This window comes from Cheilinus undulatus, linkage group 20 (genome assembly GCF_018320785.1).
Source record: "Cheilinus undulatus linkage group 20, ASM1832078v1, whole genome shotgun sequence".
NCBI lineage: Eukaryota > Metazoa > Chordata > Actinopteri > Labriformes > Labridae > Cheilinus > Cheilinus undulatus.
The window spans coordinates 10,660,405-10,686,946 of record NC_054884.1 but is presented as its reverse complement, the minus strand read 5'-3'; positions in this window follow the sequence as shown (position 1 = coordinate 10,686,946).

Sequence of the window (26,542 nt, the reverse complement as noted above, 5' to 3'; positions counted from 1 at the left end):
TTAAGGAACTGGGGGGATTTTCAATCATTTTTATGGAAGCTTGGGTTATATATTTGTGTTTTGGGGAATTTGTTTGGACTTTTTTCAAATTTTCAGGAAATCTTTACTTTTTAAAATTTAGTCTTTATGATAAAGTTTTACTGAAACATTTGAGGAAAATATGAAGAAAATCTGGGTTATTCTTTACGTGAAACTTTAAAAATATGTATAAAGAATTTTCATTGAAATTTTAGGTAGTTTCTTTGAAATTGTTAAAAGACGAGGCTGAGTGATTAAAATTATAAGGGACTAATTATCCCAAATAAGTGGGAGATCCCAAAAAATGCATTAAACAGAACAATTTAAGTTCAATTTTATTAGTGTCCCAGAGAACAGAAGCTCTTATGAGGATAAACAAAAGCAAACCATGTATATAACCAAATATGATTTCAGTCTGCTGGCCACTTTTGACAGAAACCTCTAACATGATACACGATTCAAGCAATTAATTATATGGTTAACAATGTGCACAGATACTGATCACTCATTATCCATGACCTCTGAACAGTTACTGAGTTACTCTGATGATTGCTCAGCAGCCACAGAGGGACCCTGTTGACCACTCTAATAAACGTTTTGGAATTAAACTGAATGGAACTGAATATTGGTATAAGCAGTGGAAATATAATTAGTTGAAATAACTTTTGAACATTGCTTTTGCTCTTCGGGGGGCTTACAGGCTTTTTTTTTATGTAAATGGTTGACATATCAGTTACACCTAATAAAAAACTTTGATATGGATCTTCAGTAAAATGGAAATGCATGTTTGGCTTCTAGATGTGTCTGTTCGCCCAGTGTGTTATGGTAATGTGTTTAACAGTACTTCTTTGTTAACAGAAACTAAACCCTCTCCCTGTGTGATCACTGCAGGATGTTGGGCTCATAGAAAACACACAGGCATAAACTAAGGGAACTTACACATCACAGTAGTGGCCCTCCTATGAATGTTTAATAAGCGAGGAGAGGGGCCAGTCCAAATTCACACACACACATCTACTTAATGAGGGGTGTCTCATATGTTGGGCTTCTACTGACGCCAGGAATGGTGGGAGAGGGAAAGGTGAGCCTGTCTGTGTGTCTACAGTATGATGGTGGTGTGAAGGTGTGAACCAACACTTAACTAAGCTGCTCCACTCATTTTTTTCCTGAAGACTTATACAAACACATGAAGCTGCCTGTTATTTTTTTACACATATAGATTATGGCATATGGTGTTTTATAGCTTCTGCCTTGCTTTCTGTATAAATAGATAAATAAATAAATAACAATAATAACTTTCCTCTGTCTCAGAAGTCCATCTTGCAGCCCCAGCACCATCATTCTCTCTTTTCCACTTTGCAGGTTGCTTTGTTTACATCTGTGAGTTTTGCAGGCCAACTTCTCTCGTGGACAAACAGATCAGCAGAAAGAAAATGTAACATATTAGACTTCCTTTCCTGAGATTGTGAGGTGACCCTGATAAATCCCTGATTATCGTCTGCTATGCCACACTACATGGGATAAAATGATTGTTTTTCAAGGCCGATGGGTCCCTAATGTGGCTGGGCTCATGGAACACCAAATTCTTCCCAAGATCTTGACTTCCAGATCAGATCTTGACTTCCTCGACTCTGTGAGCAGGGATTCCCTCTGAAGGACTGTCCATGGGGTCCCACATTCACTTGTCCAGCTGAGGTCTGCCCATATATTCTGGTACAGGTAGTGCTTTGAAGTATAGTGGCTCCATCTCTGATTTCTTCCCAACTGGTTCTGGAGTGAGGCGGGGGTAGATGGACTGGTAAATGGACTTTAGCTTGTATATGCCAGCCTGATCATACTGGGAACCCAGGACTCAGGTTGGTTGGACCAGACCTAGGGGATGGCCATGTACGTTGGGGATGTGTCAGCTGGAAAAAAAACCTGAAAAGATGGGGTACGAGCTAGGTGATAGCCATCAGGAGGCCAGAGCAGTTCAGGGCCAAAGCTGACGTGGTTAAGTGCCAAAACAGGCATATGCTCCAATACCTGACCTGACCACAAATGCCAGACTTATCATACTTTAAAGATGTAGTCTTGCTTTGGCCTCACTTTGCCATTAACTAAACATTAATGATTGTAAGCTCACATGTGCTGGCAATATTGTCAGCACCTGGGGGGACCAGAAGCTCAAAACAAGTTGATAGCAACAGCAAAATAAGCTGTTTTGCACTAGCAGAGATTTGGCAAATTTTTCATAGGGAAACCAACATACTCAGCTCTGCTGCTCATCCCACAAATGCATGTTTCTTACAAATGTTGCACCATTTTAAAGGGAAATAAACAGGCTTTCCAACAGAATATGAATTGTTGCCTTGCACTGTCACCTATCCATCCATCTTCTTCTGCATATCCGGGTCAGCAGTGGTGGCAGTAGGCAGAGCAGGTCAACTCAGACGTTCCTCTCCCCAACATTTTCCAGTTCCTCCTGAGGGATTCTAAGGCACTCCCAGGCCAGATGGGATATGTAATCCCTCCAGCGAGTTCTGGGTCTGCCTTGTGTCTCCATGGATGTACCGGGAGACCTCCACATCCTGATCAGATGCCCGAACCACCTCAGCTGACTCCTTCCTATGTGAAGGACCAGCGGCTCCTCACCCTATCTCTAAGGCTGAGCCCAGCCACCCTTCTAAGGAATCTCATTTGACTGCTTGTACCAATGATCTCATTTTTTTGGTCATTACCCAGGGTTCATGACCATAGGTGAGGGTTGGGACAGAGATTAACCGGTAAATGGAAAGCTCCGCCTTTCAGCTCAGCTCCCTCTTCACCACAATGGTATGGTACATCGCCTGCAAAACTGCTGACCCTGCACCAATCTGCTTGTCAATCTCACGGTCCATTCTACCCTCACTCATGAACATGACCCCGGGCTACTTGGACCCCTTCACTTGGGTCAAAGATTCACTCCTCAACCAGAGGGAGCAGTCCACCATTTTCTGGCAGAGGACCATAGATATTATGTCTTAATAAACATTTTAATGCCTGAAAAATCATAAAATGATGCCTCAGTAAAATTCAGGTCAATCTTCTCAGTCTTAAAAGCTAAAAAAACATACATACTGCCAATCTTCCTTTTAACGAGACCAAGATATTTTATTTGACAAAATAGAGAAAAGTACTGTGGGAATTAATCATTTAATCTTGGGGTGGAGTTGTAATCATTTTTCTCCTTTTGTTTGTATGAAACCTTTTAACACCATGCTGCTCTGATTGGTGTTTGCATGACTGGTATACACTGCGGTGATGAGTGCCACTATTAATTCATGGGTCAAGCACCTGAAGATAATTAAACGTTTATTGGACTCTAAATACTGAAATGAATTTAGACTTTAGTCTCTCATCATCTAAGAGTGTTTACCACTGGTCCATTTTGGTTAATTCCTAATGGAGCTCAGTCAGATCCATTAAACAGGAAGAGGATGATTGAGAGATTTTGGTCTACACAGAAGGGAAAAGTCTGGAGCCAAGTGGTCTGGAACAAAATCTTTTTCTGGCACAAGATAACATGTACAAAATTGTCTTTGTAGTGCAGAATGTGCAGAAAATGAGGTAAGGTTCAGGTGTTTTTTGTGTTTACTTAATTCCTGACTTCATGCATCTGCTACTGCATGTGCGACAATCTCACAGTAGTAGCTATGCAAATCTTGTGGTCAGGTCTTCCAAGCACTTTTCTCCACAGAACAGAAGACTGGTTTGATCTGCCCTGAAGCGTCCTCTTCTGTCACATTTTCTTGATGTGTATTTGCCTCGCCCTCGGGCCTGAGCTGTCTCTGCAGCACTCAGGACGTGTTTGTTGTTCTTTGCACTTGCACACACCAATTAAGGTTAATGTGATAGACGTGACTTAAGCACATGAAAGCATCTGAGGTTCACCAAAAATACTTGGCTGGGAAGGTACTCCAAATAGGTATGTGAGAGCATGCATGTTTGTAAGACGGGACATAAAAGTCCTGAAGCAAAGCCAAAGGTTGTAAAATGTCAGTGTTGTCTGGTGGAAAAGCCCTCGCATCAAAATAAAGACTAGAAACTCAGGACTGAGGGAATGATCTTGTTAAACATTCTTTAGCTCTGAGACTAAAACACAAACTTTCTTCTTATATCTTACTCTATCTTATAGACTCTACACTCTATGTTGTACTATTTTTCAGTTAATCAGCTAATTAATAACAAAGAGTCCGATTTGTTATAATGTCTTTCTACAAACTTTGTTCCTAAAAAGCAAGACAGTCCGGTTGCTGACCGTTCATCTGAGATGTCTCTTTCAGAACAGAAAAACACGCTAAAACTTTCAAAATAAAGTCGCATTAAACTTCTGTTTAGGGATAGGGTAAAGGGGAAGGGAAAGGTTAGGATTTCTAAAGTTAAATATTAGCTAAACGTTAGCTATGTAGCTCACGTAGCAAAAGCTGGCTCACAAAGCTACTATCTAAGCTACGTATCTACGTTATCTATGTAGCTATGTTAGTTTTAGCAACATTTTTTAAAATCTCATGTTGCTAAAGCTGAATTAGCTATAGATACGGAAGTGATGTAGCTAATGTAGCCATGTGGCTTACATAGCTAATCCATGAATTTTCAAATTTACTGATTTACAAAAAAACTGAAAAAATAGTAAAGCACATTAATATTTCTTGATTAATATGTCAAATTATAGTTATTTACTTGCATTCCTGAACAGAAAAATGAGTTTTAGTGGTTGAATGTTATGCTTGATTAATTTCTGACTTCTCAGAGAAGCACAGTGAGCCGGCTCAAATTTGGGTGAATTCAGTTTGAAATTCCTCATTCCTGTTCAAAATGGTAAAACGTCGAGAGCTTAATGAAAATGAAAGAGTCCGCATTAAAGCACTTTATGATGCTGGATGGTCTTTGAGAGAAATATGACAGGTGGTCTAATAAATTTGTTAACCACTGTACATGGAAACGTTATCTACATGGCTACCTTAGCTTTATCCACGTTTGCTAAAGCTCACACTCCTGAAGCTAACTTGCATTAGATAAGGGAGCTATATGTAGCTAATGTAGCCATGTAGCTTACATAGCTAAATTTAAGCTCACAAAGAAGCTATGTAAGCTACATGGATACGTTACACAGCTACCTTAGCTTTATCCACGTTTGCTAAAGCTCACACTGCTGAAGCTAACTTGCTTTAGATAAGGGAGCTATAAGTAGCTAATGTAAGGAGACCAGATTTCTGATGTAAAACTGAGGATGTTTCCATTTCAGCAGACAAAAACAGACAAAATATCACGATGGCATAGGCAACCAAATGGGGACCCTTAAAGTTTTGTGTATTTTGACATCAAACACAGCCTTGCAGCCTTGTTCTGAGACTGTATTATCAGTTCATCAATAATAAAAATATTGGAATAAAGGCGCCACTAATCAAATCAAACAAGTTATTAACACGACTTTGTTACATAACTTTTCATCTGTAACCCTTCTACTCTTCCTCTGTAAGTTCACTAAACTTCTGTTTTTTTTCTCCCCAAACATTCTGGATGTAGGAATCTTTTTTATTATACTTACATATAATGTCACTTAGCTCATTATTGTGCTGCTACATACTGTAGCTATGTTTGCTAAAGCTCACATTGCTGAGCTAAGAAAGCTATAGATAACTGAGCTACATGGCTAACACAGCTAAAGCTAAGCTCACAAATAAGCTATGTAAGCAACATAGATATGTTGACTACATGCTAATGTAGCTAAAGATAAGCTCATAAAGCAGTTATGCAGGCTACATTGATAGTTATCCACAGCTACTGTATGCTAGCTTTATCTGCATTTGCTAAAGCTAGCATTTTAAAGCTAAATCAGCAACATTGGCTTATACATCAATTTTCATTATGTAGCTATGTTAAAATTAGCTAAAGCTAACAAAGCTACTGTTTGTGTATCTACTTCAAAAGCAGGTCTTTACGTATTTTAATCCCAGAATAGACCTCTGGCCTGTTTCACTGTGTTATTTATGGAAAGTTTCTTGTGTTGAAATGTTTATGACTGTATTTGATACAAATGTTTTTAATGTTTCTATTTCTACAGCCTAGTAAGCCATATTTCTCTTCACTTGTTTCGACCATCTTTCTGCCATAAGCCATCACAACTGCTGTGATGTAACTCTGACAGCTCTGTTTATATTCTGGCTATTATTTATAGCAGACTGTACTGCAGTGCAAGGTTACCTGGCATCATTTGGTGTCATGTTTCTCCACATCAAATACCAGTATGTTTATTTCCTTTTTTTTGCTCCTATCGATCTTTCCCAGCTCTTACAATGAGCATTCAGTCATTATCTGCTTAAGTACTGAAGGCTTTCATCACCATCTGTAACTTTCTATTGCACAGAATAATAAACTTGTAAAAAGTGTGCTAGAGTCATTGGACAGCTTCATTTTCTTGTACTATTTGAGCTGTTAAATCCCTGAGAGCACTTTCATTGTTTCCTTTTCAGCTCCGTTTTTGTCTTTATGTACTTCTGAGGGAAATGTTTGGCTGACTGCGTGCTGAATCCTCCAGACAATCCAGCAGCTAATCAAACTGACATTTCCGTTTACATGACAGCCTGTGTAACTTCTTGGTCACCGTGCCTTCCACGTTCCCAGCATGATCTCATCTCAGCGGTTGTTCTAAAGTGCACACCGCAGACCGACCACACGTCCAGGGAGATGGTGGTCTACGACATGATGAACTGCAGCGCCCTGTGGGAAAGTGAATCCTACAATGTGTGGAGGAGATTTAGAGCTAATCCAACTTCTCACCTATTTAAATGAAACAGATCACCACCTCAAAGGCATGGCAAAATCCCCAATATTAGCGGTAAAGGCCTGTGGCAGACCCTCACAGACACAGACACAGAAAAGACAGTGATGAATTAGAGTGGGAAAATCCCTGCTGTACAGATTCTTCAAAGGCAAAAAAGCCTGCAAAGCTCTTTAAGGCAGATACTCATAGAGGGCTCGCTCTCCTACAGTAAAGAGAATCAGAGTGAATAAAAGCACTGGAAAGTCATTCAGACACTTTATTAAGATCTCAAGTCATAAAGCCACTGGGAAGCCATCGGATCCACGACTATTTTGGCACCGTGTCCTACGAACAGCAATCAGTTAGTTTGATGCATACTTTACATCTGGGATAGAGCTTTAGAGCTCCCACTCTGGAGCTCAGCTAAGAACGCACTCACAGAGGTGAGTCGACCCCGTAGTCCCTGTGAGCCAGGGCTGTTGGACCCTGGAGGTTTCCTTCTACAGCTGCTGGGACCTGCAAACTTTTCCATAGCACTGCCTTTAACTCAGGGGAACATTGGACACTTCTGAATTTCAGGTTGAGTCACACCAAATTATTACTGGCTGCTCAGAAAGTTGTAAAAAGTTGCCAGATAGTCATAAAGCTTCAGCCTACCTTCAAGAGTGATTGTTCAGGGACATCAGGCCAGCTCTGCAGGTAATTCAACCAGAAACTTAATAAATGAGGCTTTTTGACCAAATTGGAGACAAGGATAAACAATTTCAAATTGCTAGAGAGCTCCAGAGGTGGTAAAAGAACAAGATTTTTTTATTCAAACAGAAGAACCTTTGGATGTGTTATAACGACAGAAGTACTGATACAACTTTTTAGTGAAGTAAAAGTGATAAAGAACAAGCCGGGTACAGGTTCATGAAGTGCCTGCAAAAAGTATTAACTCTACCTTTGGATATTTTATCCTTTTATTTATTTTTTTGACAAAAAAATATAGGAAAAAAAACATCTTTAATGTCAAAATGAAAACACGTTCATATAAAGTAGTGTCAGTTCTGACATCTTGCAAAGAAATTCAAGTAGAAACTCTCCAAGAAATCATAAGTTCATAAAATCAGAGAAAGATATCATTTGCATAATAATTTGGAACACGGTGTAAAGTGACAGACCTAACTCATTTGAGGTTCAGTCAGTTGGTGCTAATAGTCTCACAATTAGTGAAACGAGGATCACCTGAGTGCTGTGAATGTGTCTGAAGTGATTGTAGAGTAAAGACACCCGTGTCTGGAAGGTCCAGTCACTGGTTAATCCGTATTCCTGGCTACCATTACACCATGAAGACAAAAGAACACTCCGAGCAACTCAGAGAAAAGGTTAATGAAAAGTAAAATTCAGGGGATGGATACCAAAATGATTCCAAGGCGCTGAACATCCCCTGGAGTTCAGTTAAATCCATCATCATGAAATGAAAGAAATATGGCACACGTGTAAATCTGCCTAGATCAGGCCGTCCGCACAAACTGAGTGACCGTGCAAGAAGGAGACTAGTGAGAGAAGCCACCAAGACACCTACCACTGCTCTGAAAGAGCTTCAGCAGCTGAGATGGGAGAGCGTCTGCATACAACATCTGTTGAACAGGTTCTTCACCAGTCAAAGTTTTATGGGAGATTGGCAAAGAGAAAGCCACTGTTGAAGAAGCTCATTAAAGTGGGACTAGAGTTTGCCAAAAGATGTGGGAGACTCCATGGCCAAGTGGAAGAAAGTTCTTTGGCCTGAGGAGACCAAAATTGTGCTTTTGGGCCATCAGACATACTTCGTGGACAGCAAACACTGCACATCACCACAAACACACCATCCCCACTGTGAAGCACGGTGGTGGCAGCATCACGCTGTGGGGATGCTTCTCAACAGCCAGCCTAGGAATGTTTTTAAAGGTAGAGGGTAAAATGAAAGATTAAAAAAAATCCTGGAGGACAATCTTATTCAGTCTGCAGGAAATCTACGGCTTGGGACAGGAGTTATTGTTAATGACATCAGTAATAATTCTTCTGATAGCAGCCAGATGAGAGAGTGGAATTGCTCAAAATAAGAAAAAATTGGACCTGCTAGAAATCTGATCATTTGCGAAGGAGCAACAGTAACTTTTCTCTCATTCTTTAAGTGGCAAATTGGTGTTAATCTTGCAAAGCTGATAGATTGGCTCAATTCCATGTGTCAGGCAGATCCATCCTGCAAAGCTCCTTTCTGAAACAACCGTGCTCAGTCTGAGAATGGGCTGAACCAATCAGCATTATTTGAGGAGAACGAGGCAGTAGCCAATGGAGTTTAGCCATACTGCAAGCCAGTAGCAGTAGCTGCTGCCAGTGTAGTGATTAACTAGGATGTAGCTATAGTATAGCAGCAGGCTTTAATCAGAACCGAACCATGTTTCTTTACTACAAGAAGAGCAAGAACCATGCTGAAATCTTTTCTTGCTCCTCTCATGCTTTGACATGAGTTTGGGATAGTAACAGGCAGGGTTTAGTCGTTCTGTTAGCTGGTGTTCAATGACTGCTGACAGAGATTAGCTTAGAAATAGCTACAGCAGCAGTTTTATCAGAACTCAACATTTCTTTATTAACAGAAGAACAAAGAACTATACTGAAAGTTTTTCTTGGCAGTAAAGATGGGTGTGCTCTTCTCCTAACTGGCCTGAGTTTGTTCACCAAATTTCTCCAGTAATAGAAGCTACTGTGGCTAGTTCACAATGGAGGTGGGCATGCCCACTATGTCATATGCTTCATTGCTCTGATTGGTTTGACTGGAATGAGACAGTCAGAATGTTTTTCACCAGTCAGACTCCAGATTTTTTCAAAGGTTCTGCTCTTCCCAAATACTTTCAGTAAGCAGCCGTCCAGAGGGATGCGAGACAAATCCAATGCACTGGATCAGTGAAACCGCCTGTGTGCCAGGTTAAACAGGTATGACTTTTGGCAGGCAAGATGCAAGTCTGACTTATGCATGTGCACAAAAAAGGTGTTTATACACCATCCTAACTCTTTAAGTGGTAAACAAATTCAGTAACTGTCACAAACGGTTCTTTTTGTTCTCAGCAAATAATAAAACTATTTTATAATAACAGTAATTAGAATACTTTAAATGAATGAGTCTGCCTCCTTCAGGATGACTAACATTTTTATGGCTTCAATTATGTCTGCTATGCAAAATAGAAGTCCTGTAAATTTGTGGTATTTTGTGGTTAAGTAATCAAACAGGCAGGCAGCAACCAGCACTGGCTCTGAAACAAGCACACACTGAAGCAGACACACAGAGCTTTTTACAGCCGTTTGACTCTACAGCCGCAAAGCAGCGGTGATATTTTACAAGCTGAACTCACAGGGAGAGCTGCTCGCTTCAGATCATCTAGTTGAGTTATGAGGACTATAATAACAGCTTTGAATGCAGTAGAACAAAGTGTTTTTCTGTATTGAACTCCCTGAATTCATCTCCAGTAGTCCTATTCAGACATAAAGGCTCTGTTATTAATGGTTCCTTCTTATTTTATCACCTTAAGAACCTGGTTCCACCTTAATAGAGATGCGGCAACATTAGGGCTCCTTTTAGTCATCAGCTTTGGATATCTTTATACAGTTATATCGAACACTGAAGTCCTGATATTTTCTGGACTTGCCCTTTCACACCAGCTCAATTTAGGGGTAAAATGTGCATCAACTGTAGCTGAAGGGAGCACATATTCATGAAGTAGGCTTCATGAAGTCCATGCACATGCACTGTTTGGCAAAGAATGAAGGAATACCGAACAGCCTCCCATTGGTTATCACAGCCCATTCACAATGCATCCTGGGATATAAACATACAATTTGGTGGCGGGCTAACTGCAGGGACGATTGAAAAATGGATTTTAAATAATAAAAAGACGCTCAATATCAGAGTTACTGGTTTGGGTTAATCTTTAAAGACCCTGGCAAGTCAGCCAAGTTCAAGAAGATGAAAACGAAGGTGTGAAAGGTGTCATGAGAACAGCAGAACGGGGAGCTTTCAGAGGAAAAAGCAAGAAAGTGTCTACAATTTACAGTTCAAAAGTTATTCAGATTTCAATAACACATCTCTAATTGTCGCGTACAACAATGCATCCTCAGTGTAAAAAAAAAAAAGGCTGCGATATAAAATTAAGCATAACTTTGACTCAAAAACAAAAAAGAAGACAAAATAAATGTGTTTCGTTAAGCCTTAAGATGTGACCCATAAACAAACCCCACCTGGATGTCCATTTAAGTTGTTGTGTATTATCCCCACCAAGGTTATTGTAGTTAACTAAAACTAACTAAATAACTAAAACTAAAATGTAAAAATCATTTTAGTTAACTGAAACAAAAAAAAAAAAAAAAAAAAAAAAAACTTAGTTTGAAAAAGAAAACTAACTAAAACTAAATTCTGTGCTTACAAACTGACATAAGCCTGAGCCTGGACAGAGTAAAATCCACTGATTTGACTAGAGAACACTTAAGTTGTATTAAAACATCAAAATTGAATAAATGAAATGAAAAAAGAGCCATTTTAGGTCTCACCCCTGACAGCAATATGATATTGCAGATAAAACTAATACTAACACTAAAACTTCAAAAACTAAACTAAAACAAAGCATTTTTGCTGACTAAAAACTAAACTTAACTAGTAATCCAGCAGGGAAAACTAAGAAAAAAGAACAAATGAAAAATCCACAACTATTATAACCTTGATTCCCACAGCAACTTACCAATGATGTGGTTTGTGAGCTCTTAGGGTTGATGAATGAAAGAAGAATGAAAATGAAACAGTCTTCCTGCTTGAACCTAAGCTTCATTTAGCTGCAATTCAAACACAAAAAAACATCTTTGTTTTGGGTTTTCCTCTGTGTATTAGCATAAAAACGCTGCAAATGTTGGCAAAAAGCTGCTTTGACATATTTTCTTAAGCTTTTTGATCTTAAAAAAAAAAAAGCTAAAGAATTTGAACTCTCTGTGGCACACTAGACTGGAGTAGATCTTTAAATATGCATCCCTACACAACAAATAGTGAATGTACTGTGAATCAGGAAATGGTTTGAATAAAAAAATGACTCTGAACTGAAGAGTGATCCCCAAGAATTGGAAGTGGATTGAACTGAACTGACTGTGGCTACAACCACATAAATTACTTTTGAATTTAGTGGTCAAGAACAGTTTTAACGAAGCATCTAGCATCTTCTTAAGGTTTAAACTCTGTCCTATTGTCCTTTATTCAACAGAAAATCCAAAGTCGTGTTATCATCAGTGATGACTGGAGGAAAGGCGCCTACTATGCTGAAACAAAATGTGACAAAAGGACAGTCCATGTAAAAATGCCTCAGTAGCATCTTTAACACTTCCTCCCGCTCTCTTGGGTTACACAGCTGTCCCATAAAGTCCTCCTCTTCCTATCTCTGTAGAAAGTGTCTCTTTCATTGTGAAGCTCTGTCTGTGTGTCATGGACTTGTAAAGATTTACTTTTACCAGATGCTCTCTGCCTTGTTAACTTCAGCCCATTTGTCCCATTGTCATTCAGCTCATTTAATAAGATTTGCATGGCTGAACATGAAGTCAACAATTCAAGAAGATCCCCACAGCTATGTGTGGTAAACTCACTAGACTTTTACCCACTACAGCTCCTACACCCATGTCTTCCTCTTCTAAATGGACAGAAAATGTTCCTGTCTGTTTTTTATCTCAATCACTCGTCCACATTTCTGAAGGAGTTAAGGTAACATAGCACCCTGTTTCCTCTTACATAGGTGGCTGGTGTCCACAGATCTATAAATCTATAGAGTCCTCTTGTCTAAAGCAGTGAAGAGTGTTCTTTAATGCTATTTTTTTCTGCGTTTGTCATTCAGTAGTTTGGAATAAGTGTTTGGAGAATTACCGGGACAAAAACTGGACCGATACTGAATGACCAAAAAAAGGGAAAATGTTGGCCTTATGGCATTGAAGCATGTTTTGTGGATCAATTAATTTGAAAATATGAATGTCTGAGCAGATGCTTTGGCTTTAGCATCCAGTTATTCTGTTTTTAGCCCACAAGGAAATCTGATTGTCCACCTGAATGTGTAAATACTATCAAACTGTCAGGATGATCTGACTGTAGTGAAAGTCTGCAGGGGGAGGGCCAGAGTACTGTTCATGAGGCTGCAGCAGAGGGGAAGAAACCGTTCTTGTGGCAGGAGTTTTTGGTCCCAATGGACCTCAGCCTCATGCTAGAGTGGGGGGCCTCAAAAAGTCCATGACCTGAATGAGAGGGGTTGGCTGCAATTTTACCCGCACCCTTCAGAGTACCGGAGGTGTACAGGTCATGGAGAAATAGAAGAATGCAGCAAACCACACTCTCTGCACAGCAAATGATAAGCTGCAACCTGCTCCTGTCCCTCACTATGGCTGCAGTGTACCAGACTGTGATGGATGAAGTGAAGATGGACTCCAAAAGCCAGGAAGTACATCCTCTGCTGGGCTTTTTTGAGGCCCTGGGTTGTGAAGGTCCCCAGGATGCAATGGAAACTGGAGAATAACAAAAGGCCATGGGGGCAGGGGCATCAGCTGCAAAGTCCTTCCTAAAGTCTACAGCCATCTCAACTGTATTATTCTGATTGCACTGGGTCACCAGATGGTCCATCTCACACTTGTTGGCAGACTCATCCCCACCAGAGATGAGTCCAGTGAGGGTCTTGGGGAGAGATGGTGCTGACAGTTCTGCTGTCAGAGACATGTTTCCCCAGCTTCAGGCTTCCCCTGCTGCTTCTTATCAGACAGGAAGTCTGTGATCCACGTGCAGGTGGAGTCGGGCACATTCAGAGCAGGAGCAGAGCCAAGATCACTGTGTTTAAAGCAGAGCTGAAGTCCACAAACAGGATCCTGGCGTAGGCTCTCTCTGAGTCCAGATGGTGAAAGATGACGAGGAAGACGAGGCTGACAGGGTTTTCTAAAGATCTGTAGGTGAACTGCAGGACTGTTGGCAAGCTAGGCTGACTAGTTATCCCTCCCCAAGTGGCCCATTTTATCTATAGCAACCTAACATACAAAAGTCCATCATCTTTCCTTTTTAACAACTTCAGGATGGATAGGTACAGGGTTAATTTCGTCAACTAAAACTATGACTAAAAATGTTTGTCGACAGCCTTTTTTCCACGACAAAAACTAGACTAAAACTAACCAAAATAGATCTATGCTGACTAAAACTGACAAAAAATAAGTTTAGTTTTCATCAAGATGACTAACACCAGACTACAACGTAATGTAGTTTTCATCGGACATTCAAAATCTGTGATATTTCTCCACTGTGGGTAAATCTTTCAAAATACAATGTGGCTGTAGCTATTCTGCCTCTCAGCTGTAGAGAGCAGGGACCCTAGGTTTGGCAGGGTGCAGAGAACACACTACCATGATTTGGTACCAAATTTAGGCCGGAAAATAAATGCTTGGACTAAGAGTAAAGACTAAAATGTGAGGACTTTTTATGGACTAAAACTAGACTAAAATGTTTTGAGTTTTCACCGACTAAAACTAGAGTAAAACTTTAGTGACTAAAACTGACATGCATTTCATTTAAAGACTAAAACTTAGACTAAAATTTAAAATATCTTTCAAAATTAACACTGGATGGGTATGGACTTTTCGGCAACTAAATCCCAGCTTTACATCAATACAACTAACTGTTGACTCATTGCATTGCCCTGTGACTGTCACAGAGTAATGATATGGTTCTCTGCATGCATCCCTTATAACTCGACCTTGGTTACATGTTGCATCGATATAAAGACAAAAAAACTGACAGACATAAGCCCTTTATCTGTCTTTTCAAAAATTTTCTATTAATTTCATGGCTGAAACTCCTGCCTGATGCAGAAGAGAAAGTCTCCTGCTGCAAGTGACGTCATGAAATTTGCATGTACAAAAAAGGCTTACTTTCTGAGCCCTGCTAATAATACAAAGTTTGTTTTTCATTTGCACGTATTTTCAAGTAACCTAAGAGATTATATTGACCGAAAGCTTGAGTGTACACAGTTGTAGCCACTTTCTAGCCTTCAAAATGACTGTTAAGGTCTTTTCTGAAGCTTTATCACACTTGTACATCAATAAATGTGACTTTTGCGGATCTGTGAGTCTCCCAACATTCCTCGTGTCTTCAGGGCCCCTCTCACTGTTGTCTCCGTCTTTCCTGACTCCTGGGGCCAGCCGGCTGGTATGAAGGGTGGGCGGGTGCTGTCGTTCTCGTTAGCATTTGGGCCATTTAGAGCTGATTATATGGAGCTGGCTGTGCCATAAAGCTTCCCTTCATGAGAGATCACCCGGACAAACTGCATGTCTGATTGTCAATATGACGGCTGTTGCCTGGCAGGCCGAACGCAGTGTGCTGGAATGTGAGTGTTTAATCAAAAGACAAATACCATATTTTGAGCAGTTTGTTTTAACAGCACAGTGGGGTGTGTGAGCATCTGAATTACTGAGTGTGTGAGGGTCTTTCAGATTTTTTGCGGAGGTTATGTAAACATATATGCATGCATTAAGAACATTTCTCTTCCGTCCTTTTATTTCAGTTGAATGCTCAGGTAGGTTTGAGTGTAAAGGTTAGCATGTAGAGTTTTTCCAAACAGCACATATTTCTTCATGCATTCGTGAGTTTGCATGTATAAAAGAGGTCATACGGTCTATCACAGGGTTAGTTAGCATGTGTATGTGCGCCATGCCAAAATCTCAATGTGGCCACCCATGATGACTGTGGCGCCTGAAAAGTAACACAGCTTGAATCAACAGCAAAACAAAACACATGTGAACCCTGCTGAGTTTCTCTGTTAGGGGCCGGTTAATGGTCCTGTCTAGAAAACACAAACATCTCACAATCACACAGTAGCAACCATTGTGTCTGCCTCGCATCTATCTGAGCTCTGACACTTCCATCCTCAGTTCATAAGAATGTTATTAAATGAGAACTGATGCATGAAGGACCGGGGGATGAATGGTTTCTGTGGGAAAATTGACCTCAAAGAGACTAAGTTATGATCCAGGTCCTGACCTCTGGTTTGTTTGGAGTCCCTCATTCATCTCTATGTTTACTGAAGAGAAGGAAGGGTTTTCATGTACAGCTTTGCCTGCAATTGAACTGAAAGAAATGAGGCATTTTAGTTTGTTTCTTTTTTTTATTTCTAAACTACATTTATTTACTGGGTCCTGTATTTAGTTGTTGTCTATTATTCTTTATATGATATATTTTGCTGGTGTATTTGTTGTTGTTGATGTTTCTGTAATGTGCCGATGGTTCTGAAAGCCATCCCTGGAATATTACTTTATATTTGCAAAAATGTCCTTGCACGTCTTTGTATTAGCTCTTTTGGGTCATTATTCACAGCTGTTCCTGTCTGCAGAGCCACAGAGGGTCACATCACAGACTCCCTCTCTCTTTTCTGAGCTATTCAGGCCTTCACCTGTATGAGCTAAGTGTAAAGACATGCACATTTTGGCAAAGTATGACATAATGACTGAACAGCTTGCCATTGGTCGTCACAGCCTGTTACAGTGCATTGTGGGAAAACAATATGGCAGTTAGCATGCCAAGTTAGCAACAAAATTGATCAAAAATGGATTTAAAATGGATTTTTAAAAAGACGTTCGGTATCAGAGGTACCTGTTTTGATTAAATCTTTAAAGACGTCTGAAAGTCACCCAAGTTCCAGGTTTGCTAGAAAAGCTCATATGACGGCATGGATAACATCACTGGAATGGCATAATGTAGGGCTTCTGGAGTAAAAAGAGTAAGTTGCTCTGATTTATGGTTCAAAAGTTAATTAGCTTTCAGTAACCTTTGTCTCCTCTTGTTGTATACGACAATGTTGGTCTCACAGGGTACCCTTGAGGTGAAAAACCATAATTTTAAATGAAACCACACGTTTTGTCAAGAAAAACATGTCTTTTAACCTCCCAATGTATCCCCGTAGAAGAAAAACCCCTGAATAATAACAGTAAATCAATTTTATAAAGGCAGTGTAATCAGCTGTTTACATGTTATTCACATGTAAATTTGTAGCTCTTCCATGATCTTGTGACCTTGTCTCCAGCTGCTCAGGGCTGCATTTCACTGCGCATCGCCCCAGGAATGTAACCAGTGAGTAAGGACACATACAGTCAGTCAGGGCAAACTGCTGCATGCCCACAGACACGGGCAGAATGTTGCTCGGGTGGAGTATGTGGAATTTGCGGGTAAGTCAACTGTTGCAGCAGCTGATACTGATGGTGCCTGGCTCAAGTCAAATGCAACAGAGGGTGTGGCAATGTTTAAGAGGAACAGCGCCTCAAACCCTGAGTTTTAATGAAGGATAGTAACCTAAACAGTGTTACAATAAAAACAATACAGTACACTTTAAAGTGATTCTTCAGTAATTTTGAAGTTGTGTTGTATGAGGTACATAGCAGTAGTAGTGGTATTAAGCCTCCGATGATTTCAGTGAGCTTTGCCCCTTCAAGACTGACTCGCTGGTTGCACCAGCCAGGAAGCTAGGCTATAGCTAGGCTACAGCGTAACTGATGGGCAGGGCCTTTATTAGCTTTGCTGGGGCCCTATGCAAGATGCTGTTTGGGGCCCTTAGTTTGCCAAAGTATGATGGAGAGATTCCTAATCCATTAGATGGCCCGCGAACATGCCACAATCTGTTACATTTCACAAGCAAAACAGGATAACAGTCATGCATAGTATAGTTTACATTACACGTACTTCAGTGTGATATTTTGGTTGTTTTGAATAAAACAATAAAAACTTAACTCAGCTTTAGGAATTGGGGCAGGATTGTTCAAACTAGCAAACTGTATTTTTATTAATTTGTTAATTTTGGTTAATTTAACAAGACTATAGGCCTAAACCTCTGTAGCACCAGTGCTATGTGTTAAAAAGTTAACATACAGCCCTGTAATGCAACCTTTATTTGACCAGATTGTACAACATCACTTTTTATGTTTTTTTTCCCCACTTTCTTAAAAATTCCAACTTTGGTATTTCCTCAAATGCATTTGCACAGAACTTCTAAATCACCAGATATTGCATCCCTCATGGGTAACTGAATAAAAGGTTTATGACTTCTCCTTTCATAGGGTTTTAAGAAATAGAAATATATGAATAATCGCTAACAAACTCATCTGAAAAAGATTTATGTTTTGTAATTTTACAGGGTTTTTTTTGAACAAGGGGGATTTGTCTTTAAGAACATGTGGAGGGTCGGTCTGCACTCAACTTTAACCGAACAAATAATAAATAGGGCAGATTTGCACTGGATTATAATCATGCTTGACCTCTGCAATTACTCCATAAGAGCAGGGATTTTGGCAGCAAGTCAGAGAGTTTTGACTCAGAGAGAGTCAAAAGTGACTGTATTTTTTGTTTCAATGCTTATGAAAGATGTAGGATAAATAAATGTATGAGGTTTTCATGGCAGTTTTCTTTAAACACACATAAAGGTCTGAGTTTGGTGGAGCCAGGTAGCCTGGGCTGGCTTCTATAGATTAAGAAGGCTTGTTATGTCTGCCATACATACATGTTTAATATTGTATAGCTGCATTTTCCTCTGTAATTGAATGTTGATTAGTTTGATTTGAGACAGGTCTGTGATGACAGCTCATAGAAATAAATAACCTTGAATTCAAACTAGGATTTCACTTACAGCTATCACTGCTGCAGCCAGGGACTAAGAGAAAATATGCACTTAAATCAGTTCCACACTGAATACATAAACAGTATTTAGCATGATTAGATTCACCAACCCAGGAATGGATGTGGATAATGCTTGGCTTTGTCCTCAGTGGTTGTCCTGTGTCCAAACCATGAACCGCACTGTTGATGTATGTCTACATCCTGATAACGCCTTATCTGGCCGAGAAATGACTTCAGCTTAAGCGTCTTCACTGGAAATGATGCGGGTCAGTCAGCCTGGGTTTTGGAAACTGGCCCAGAACTTTCATTCACCATTTCCTTTCTCTAAGATGTTTATTTCCGAGTTAATAAGCTCTAAACCTTTTACAGGAAGGCTTTTTTTCACTTCCTATTAGAGCAGAGAAGATTGACAGTCGACAAGACAGTAGAAAAGTATGTTCTATGCATTTGTGGGTTAGTGTATAATTATGATCATTTGGTGATAACTGTATGTGTCCAAACCCTTGGCCTCGGGCTGAGCTTTTCCCACCATTAAATTATAAAGAACAAACCGCAGCAATTCAGCCAGATATACAACTGACCATAAACTTTGAGAGCGCCCATCCCTTGATACTGGGAAAAACCTGGACATTGAGGAGCCTTGTGGCTTTCTGAACAAGCAAAATATGTAATTCTTCTGAGTTTTACAATCTGCTTTGTTGAAACATAACTAAGGTTGTTGGATACTGTGTTTGTTTTTTCTTTAAAAGAAGACTTAAGGCCAGAGATATAATTGCTGTTTCACCTTTCATTGGCATGTGTCTGACTGTGTCATGAACATAACTGCAAATATACAGTACTTATATGGTGTTCTTCCACTACAGCATATCGCCATCTTTTAATCAGCTACTAAACCAAAATGAGGGATTTCAACCTGAGTGCTGATAAGGTGCCATTTACTTTACTACTTATACCACTTTTATGACCCAGAGCAGAGGAACATCTTGCACAGATGGACACTCACCCATAATTTCCACATACACCGGCTGTGCTGCGTTACATAGTGCCACGGTTTTGCTCTGACTGAAGGCAAGCAACCTCGCACAATGGAAGCATGTCTATAGCGCTGCACTACACAGTGCAGCCCTGATCAGCTTAAGACAAGAGGGCAGAGATCATGGGAGAACTGCAAGTTCACACAGGAATAGTATGTCAACAACGGATTATTTGCCTTTCTGGAGTTGATTTTCCATTCATTTAGACATGATTCCACGATTTCATTGCTTTTGCCATGTGTGAGTACATTATGAAGTTAAAAAGTTCATGTTTGCTACAAAGAATGTGCAATTTGTTTATAAAATTCTTCGGCTTTTTACCTCGTACTGCTCTGCAGTACAAATCACCAGTGGATTGTGGCTCAGCCATTGTTGGAGGCTCTTTATTTGGAGTTTTTTGCAAACTCCAAGCACTAAGAAGAGGCCTCCATCTAACCACTCTGCCATAAAGCCCAGATCTGCTGAAGATGGTTGTCCTAATGGAACTTTGTCCCATCTCCACACTGGATCGCTTGAGCATAGTCAGACTGACCATTGGGTTCTTGGTCAGTCTGACTGAACCTCTCTTACTAAGGCCCTCTCCTCTGATTGCTCTGTTTGGCCAGGCGACGGGAGTCCTGGTTGTTCATTCCATTTGAGAATTATGGAGGCAACTGTGCTCTTGGGAACCTTCAGTGTAGCCTTCCCCAGATCTGTGCCTTGCAACAGATCTGGGGTTTCGGGGGTCTGTTTCGGGGACCTCAGAATTCCATGTGTGCTTTTTGCAGATGATGTAGATCTGTTGGCTTATTCTATCAGGGATCTCAAGCAGAAATTCGAGTGTTTTTCTGCTGAGTGCAAAGCAGTTGGGATGAGGGCCAGTACCTCCAAGTCTAAGACCAGGATTCTCTGCCTAAAAACAGTGGTTTGCTGCCTTTGGGTGGAGAATCCTTGCCTCAAGGAATGGAGTTCAAGTATCTTGGGGGCTTGTTCATGAGTGAGGGAGCATAAGATTGACAGGTGGATTGGTGCAGCTTTGGCAGTACAACAGACTGGACCAGACCATTGTGGTAAAGCAGGCAAAGCTCTCCATTCACTGGTTGGTCTTCCTTCCTTCCTGACCAATGGTCCTGAACTCTGGGTAGTGATTGAAAGAATGACTTTGTGAGTTCAAGCAGTCTAAATGGGATTACTCAGGAGGGTGTCCAGGCTTAGCCTAGAGAAAGATGAGGAGCTCAAAGTGGAGCCACTGCTCCTTCATGTTGAAAGCAGCCACTAGAGGTGGTTTTGATTAGGATGCGACCCTGCACTGTAAGAAAAAATTAGTTGAGATTACTTAAAAAAATTACGGAAAGTCGTTGCCTCAAAAATAACAAGTAAACTACACTTGACTTTTGTGAGTTATAAAAACTTGTTTGTTAGTAGTGTGCAGTACTTGTTCTACTTGAACTATTTAAGTATTCACTACTAGTTTAAAATCAATTATTTTAAGTTTTCACAACTGAGATTCAAATGTTAATTTAAGTTTGCAGGACTTAGCCTAAATCATCTACTTTGAGTGTGTAATACTTAATATTTTTAGTGCATTGTACACACTGATAAGTTAGTAGCACTCAAAATATCTTAGATAACTGATTACCTTAGAACATCAGCCAGTACAAAGGTTTTGTAAGTCATCATTTCACCTGGACTGAAATGATGGTGGACTATCTTGTGCCACCATTTGCAACAATGGCTGTTGGTGACCCACTTCATCAATGACAGTGTGCCATACAACTTTCACTGATGCTGATAACAGTGTCAGTGCCCCCTATGGGCGGGACATCTTTAATTGAGACAGCAACTTCACTCATGGTGCATTGTATTTATTTATTTTATTTCACCTTTTTTTAGAGAAAACCTCATTGAGATTAAAAATCTCTTTTTCAAAAGTGTCCTGGCAAAGACAGCTGCAGCAAACAGAGTGCATAAAGGTTTAGTGCCCAAAGGCATTCTGGGAAAACTGCAGATTTGCCACAACTCAAATAATATGAGTTATAACAAAAAATACTTAAATTGTTTGAGTACTGTTCACTTAAAACTGAAATAAGTTCTATCAGCTCATAAAAATAGAGTTCAAATCGCTGTTTTTCGAGTTTTAAGTTAACACAACTTAATTATACCCCCTTTTTACTTAATTTTTTTTAAACTAAGTAAACTTAAGTAAATCAAGCCCTTTTGCTGTTATGGCCAAGAAGTACAATTAACTTGTTTATAATAAGTATTTAGAGCAGGTTAAGAAGAACTGAGTAATTTCAACTCAGTGTTTATGAGTAAAATGGATGTTGCTTTTTACAGTGTGTGGGTGTGCCAAACTGGGAGATTCAATGGGCCCAGGACTTGCTGGAGTAATAATATATCCCGTCTGGCCTGGGAATGTCTCAGGATCCCCAAGTTAAGGCTGGAAAATGTCACTGGGGAGAGACATGTCTGGATGACTTGCTTTTCCTGCTGCCACTGCAACTTTGCATCGGATAAGTGGAGGGAGATGGATGGCAGGATGGATGAATGGTGGGATGCATAGATGGATGCATGGATGGATGGATGAATGGATGGATGGAGGAATGATGCGTGGATGGATGTATGGACTTATGGATGGATGCATGCATGATGGATGGATGGATGGATGCATGTATGGATGGACTTATAGATGGATGCATGGATGGATGCATGGCATGGTGGATGGATGGATGAATGCAAGGATGGATGGATGGATGCATGGATGGGCACATGGAAGGATTGGAGGAATGATGCATGGCTGGATTGATGGATGGATGCATGCATGATAGATGATGGATGCATGCATGGATGGATGCATGGATGGATGGACTTGTAGGTGGATGCATGGCATAATGGATGGATGGATGCATGGATAGATGGATGCATGGAGTTAATGAGCATCTTAACAGGAGTACCCAATAAAGTGATCAAGATATATGATAAAGATTTTATGTATTGTAAAATGTAAAAGAATATTTTATTATACATTGTCCTTTTTCCAATTCACTAATTCATTCAAAACCTTCTATCTAGCATGAGTTTAAAAGGGTAAAGTTGTTGTAAATTTTATTAACAAATCTGGTTTCTTACTTATTCTTACCGTTTATTTTCTGTTTTATGACATCCAACTTTAGCCAGGACAGCGATACAATCCAAGGTCTTTAAAGTGCAGATTTGTGCACCTCTGAATCTGAGAATCTAACCTGGAAAAGCAGAGGTTGAGTAAATGGTCTGTATCCCTCCCTGATACTGATACCCTTCAGCAATGTAAAATAAATGACTCCAGTAATGTCTATTCAACATTTCTCTTCCTCTCCCTCCTGCATTTAGACCAAGCCAGGAAAACCACATGCACATTCTATACGACCTAGCCCATATCTAAAGACAACACTGCCTAACGGGCCAACTGCAGCACCACTAGTGCTTTTGAATGGGAGTCAAAAGAGATCATGTTTTGTATCCCATTTAGCGGTTTTGGGAGAGGAAAGACGCTGTCGGAAATCAAAGAAGCGTCTTTGTGGAAACAAAGATCATCTATCGCAATTCTTTGCTCTTCTGACGGGAAGAAGAATGTCAGAGGGTTGTGATTAATGAAATTACAGTGAGGCTGCAGTAAGGTGGGAAGCAAGCATACATTCACTCACATAAACATGCTTTCGCACGCAGTCAAACAGAGCCTGTGCACCTGGAGGAGGTTTGGGTATAATATCCATCACAGTGAGAAAAAGATGACACATTTTCTGCAGTGAAACATTACCTCCCCACCAGCCGGCTCAGCTGTGAGTCCTGGGGCGTTTTTTTTTTTTTCTCTCCTCCGCCAGGGAAACTCACACAATTCACACAGTTCCACCAAGGCTGGAGGAGCCTCAACTGTCATCAGAGAGTCAAACATGGAATCTTCATTAGTGAGAATTATGGCGTTATTACTGCAGTGAGGTAATGGCAGATGGAGGGTCGATGTCATACACAGAAAACACACTATAAAAAAACAATACACCTGTTCATAGAGAAAAGGAGACACTCAGAAAGCCTAAACTAAGCAGAAATTCACACTCCCTTGTAGAACTACAGTGCTGTGAAGTATTTGCTCCCTTCCTCGTCTCTTTTTTTGCACATTTGTCACACTTAACTGTTTCAGATTAGCAAATTTTAATGTTAGACAATAACAACCAGAATTATTAATACAAAATGCAGTTTTTAAATGATATAATTTCTTAAAGAAAAAAGCCATCCAAACCTACCTGGCCCTATGTGAAAAAAGTTATTACGCCCACGTTAAATTATGAATCAACAGACTAGACTGGTTTCTGAGCCTTATTATTTCAATTTAACCTTAGCTGCTCTACCGTGTTCTAAGTTTAATCCTCCACTAAGCAAGCCTGGCTTTTTGTCTATCACGGAATAACTTTTAAAATGCTCTCCTTCACATTATAGTGTATCCACAGCCCATGTCTACTTCAAATGTAACATTTTTCCAATTTGCTTTGAGCTCTAATCTGATTGGTTCTTCTCTAGGAGTGACTATCTCCTCGTCTAATCTTTCATACGTATTTTTTAATCCTAACAGGTTCAGTTTTGTTTTTGTTTGCATCAGTCTTAGTCATTTAAATGATTGATAATTAATTTCAGTGTCTGCTGCTCCCTTCTCACTCACTCACTCACTTGCCCCCCTCCCCTCTCTCGCAGTGATACCTCACTTTGAACACTGTTATTTGTCCAACTATGTGTATATCAACCATACTATAAAACAGATGAAGACAGAAGTTAAAGTGAGAATGTCCGGCCATTGATTCGTGACCACACTTGCAGCAGAGAAATGATTGAAACACACCAGCAAGACCACCTCTGAATGGCTTAAAAAAACTAAATGGGTAACATTGCTAGACTGTGTTTATCTACTTATTTATTTTATTTATTTATATATTTTTCACAATTTATTCGCATATCTCTGTATAAAGGTATGTTCCATGTCTTTGGACATATGTTTGTGTATGTCTATATCTCAGTTTTACTGTTATTATTATGATACTTTCTATTTTTACATCATTTGTTCTTTTGTTTAATTACCTGTTTGTTATTATTATTATTTATTTATTTATTTATTTGTTTGTTCATTTTTTTTTTGTTGTTGTTTTTTTCTCTTTCTGTTAGTTTTATTCTGGCTTGTCTTCGATCAGATTATCTTTTATTATAACTGTTGTTACCGGCTTTGTTATTTCTATTATTTATACGGTTTGCCAATCTCAGAATGCACACATTCTCTGTAACAAATGTGAAATTTTTGTTAAATTAAGTGCCAAAAATCAAATAAAAAAGAGTGTTGAAAAAAAAAAAAAAACTAAATGAAGGTTTTGGAGTGGCCAAGTCAGTGTCCAGACTTAAATTCATTTGAGATGCTTTGGCAGGACCTTAAACAGACCAATCATGGTTGAAAACCCTCCAATGTGACTGATTTAAAACCATTCTCCAAAGAAGAGTGGGATAAATTCATCTGCAGTGATGCAAAAGACTCACTGAAATTTATCACAAATGCTTGCTTGTAGTGGTTTCTGCCAAGGGAGGCAGTTATTAGGTTTAGGGGCAGTTACTTTTTCTCTTAGGGCCACTGCAAAACTGCACTTAGTATTTACTACTAATGAAAAAACAAAGTTTGTTTGATAATCTGACACGTTACCAAATATGTATAAATAAATAAATCATGAAGGGAGCAAATACTGTGCCACAGCACAGTATGCATATATCAGCACACTGTGACGCTGTAATGGAAATAGTAGGTTTTACTACCACACACTTTTCTGGAACTTTTTAAGGCAGCAGGCAAACGGAGCTTCAAACAAGCATGCTCCCAACCACACACTGCTCTGCTGGTTGGCGGTGTGAGGGTTTGGATAAGTGCTGCGCTCCCCTGCAGGAAGCAGAATTGAGTGCAAATGTGACAGACGCTGGGTTCCTCTCACCACTCCGACTTTACTGTAGACATTATTAATGTTGATATTGGATGAATTTAAAGCTGCTCTTAAGCCACAGAAAATCACATTAGCTGACTGCAAACTTCAGTGGATGGAATCACAGAGCCACAGTCTGCTGTCCTGTCTGCAGATGTGCAGCTTGTTGCATAAAGGCAGAAGTGTGGAGAACTAATTAAATGGAGAGAAAGTGATGTAAGAGGAAGAATAGGGGATCTGTTTTACATCCTGTTATGATCAATTTTAGTCTAGATACAAACTGCACAGGCTTTGTAAAACAAAGCATTTATGACCTTTTCTTTAATATTTAATTAAAAATGTTAAAAAAAGGGCATTGAAAATGCTTTCTCTTTAAAAACTAAGTATAACCTCTCAATCAACTGACAGAACTACTGAACCCTATATGAACAGGAATTGACTCATTCAAGTTCCTTGTCCCAGATGGTGAAACTATATTTCAGTGCTATCATCATACAGTATAATGATGATAGAACTGGGCAACTGTGGATCAGTAGGTAGAGTCGGTTTTCCTGCAGTCTGGGAGTTGTGGGTTTACTTCCCAGCTTTTGCAGTCATATATTGGTGTTGTCACGGCAAACACAACCCTGGGCAATGTTACATTTGTCTGGGGCTTCCAGACGTCTGCTGCCAATGCCATACTAATTTAACACTTAGCACTTAGACACTGATGAAAATACACTGGGTTGAGGTCTTGTATTAACTACCACAATCACATCTAGGCTTGGCCCACAAGCAGTGACATACAACTCTTAAACTGTTACAATAACCGTTACAAAAATTCACTCTTCCCATACAGCAAGACGCCGTGTTTCTCTAAGTCCTTTAGTGTTTCCATCAACAGTTTCGTTCAGTCCGTCAAGTTTAATGTTCCTTTTCTTTTCAGTTCTAGTGTAGTGTGAATGTGTTTCTTTTTCTTTGAGCTATAGCTTTGTTTAGTTCTACCCAGGTAGTGTGAATGAATGAGAGCTTGTGTGCTTATCTGTCAGATGTAATGCTGTTGATACTACAGGAATACGTTCAGTCAGCT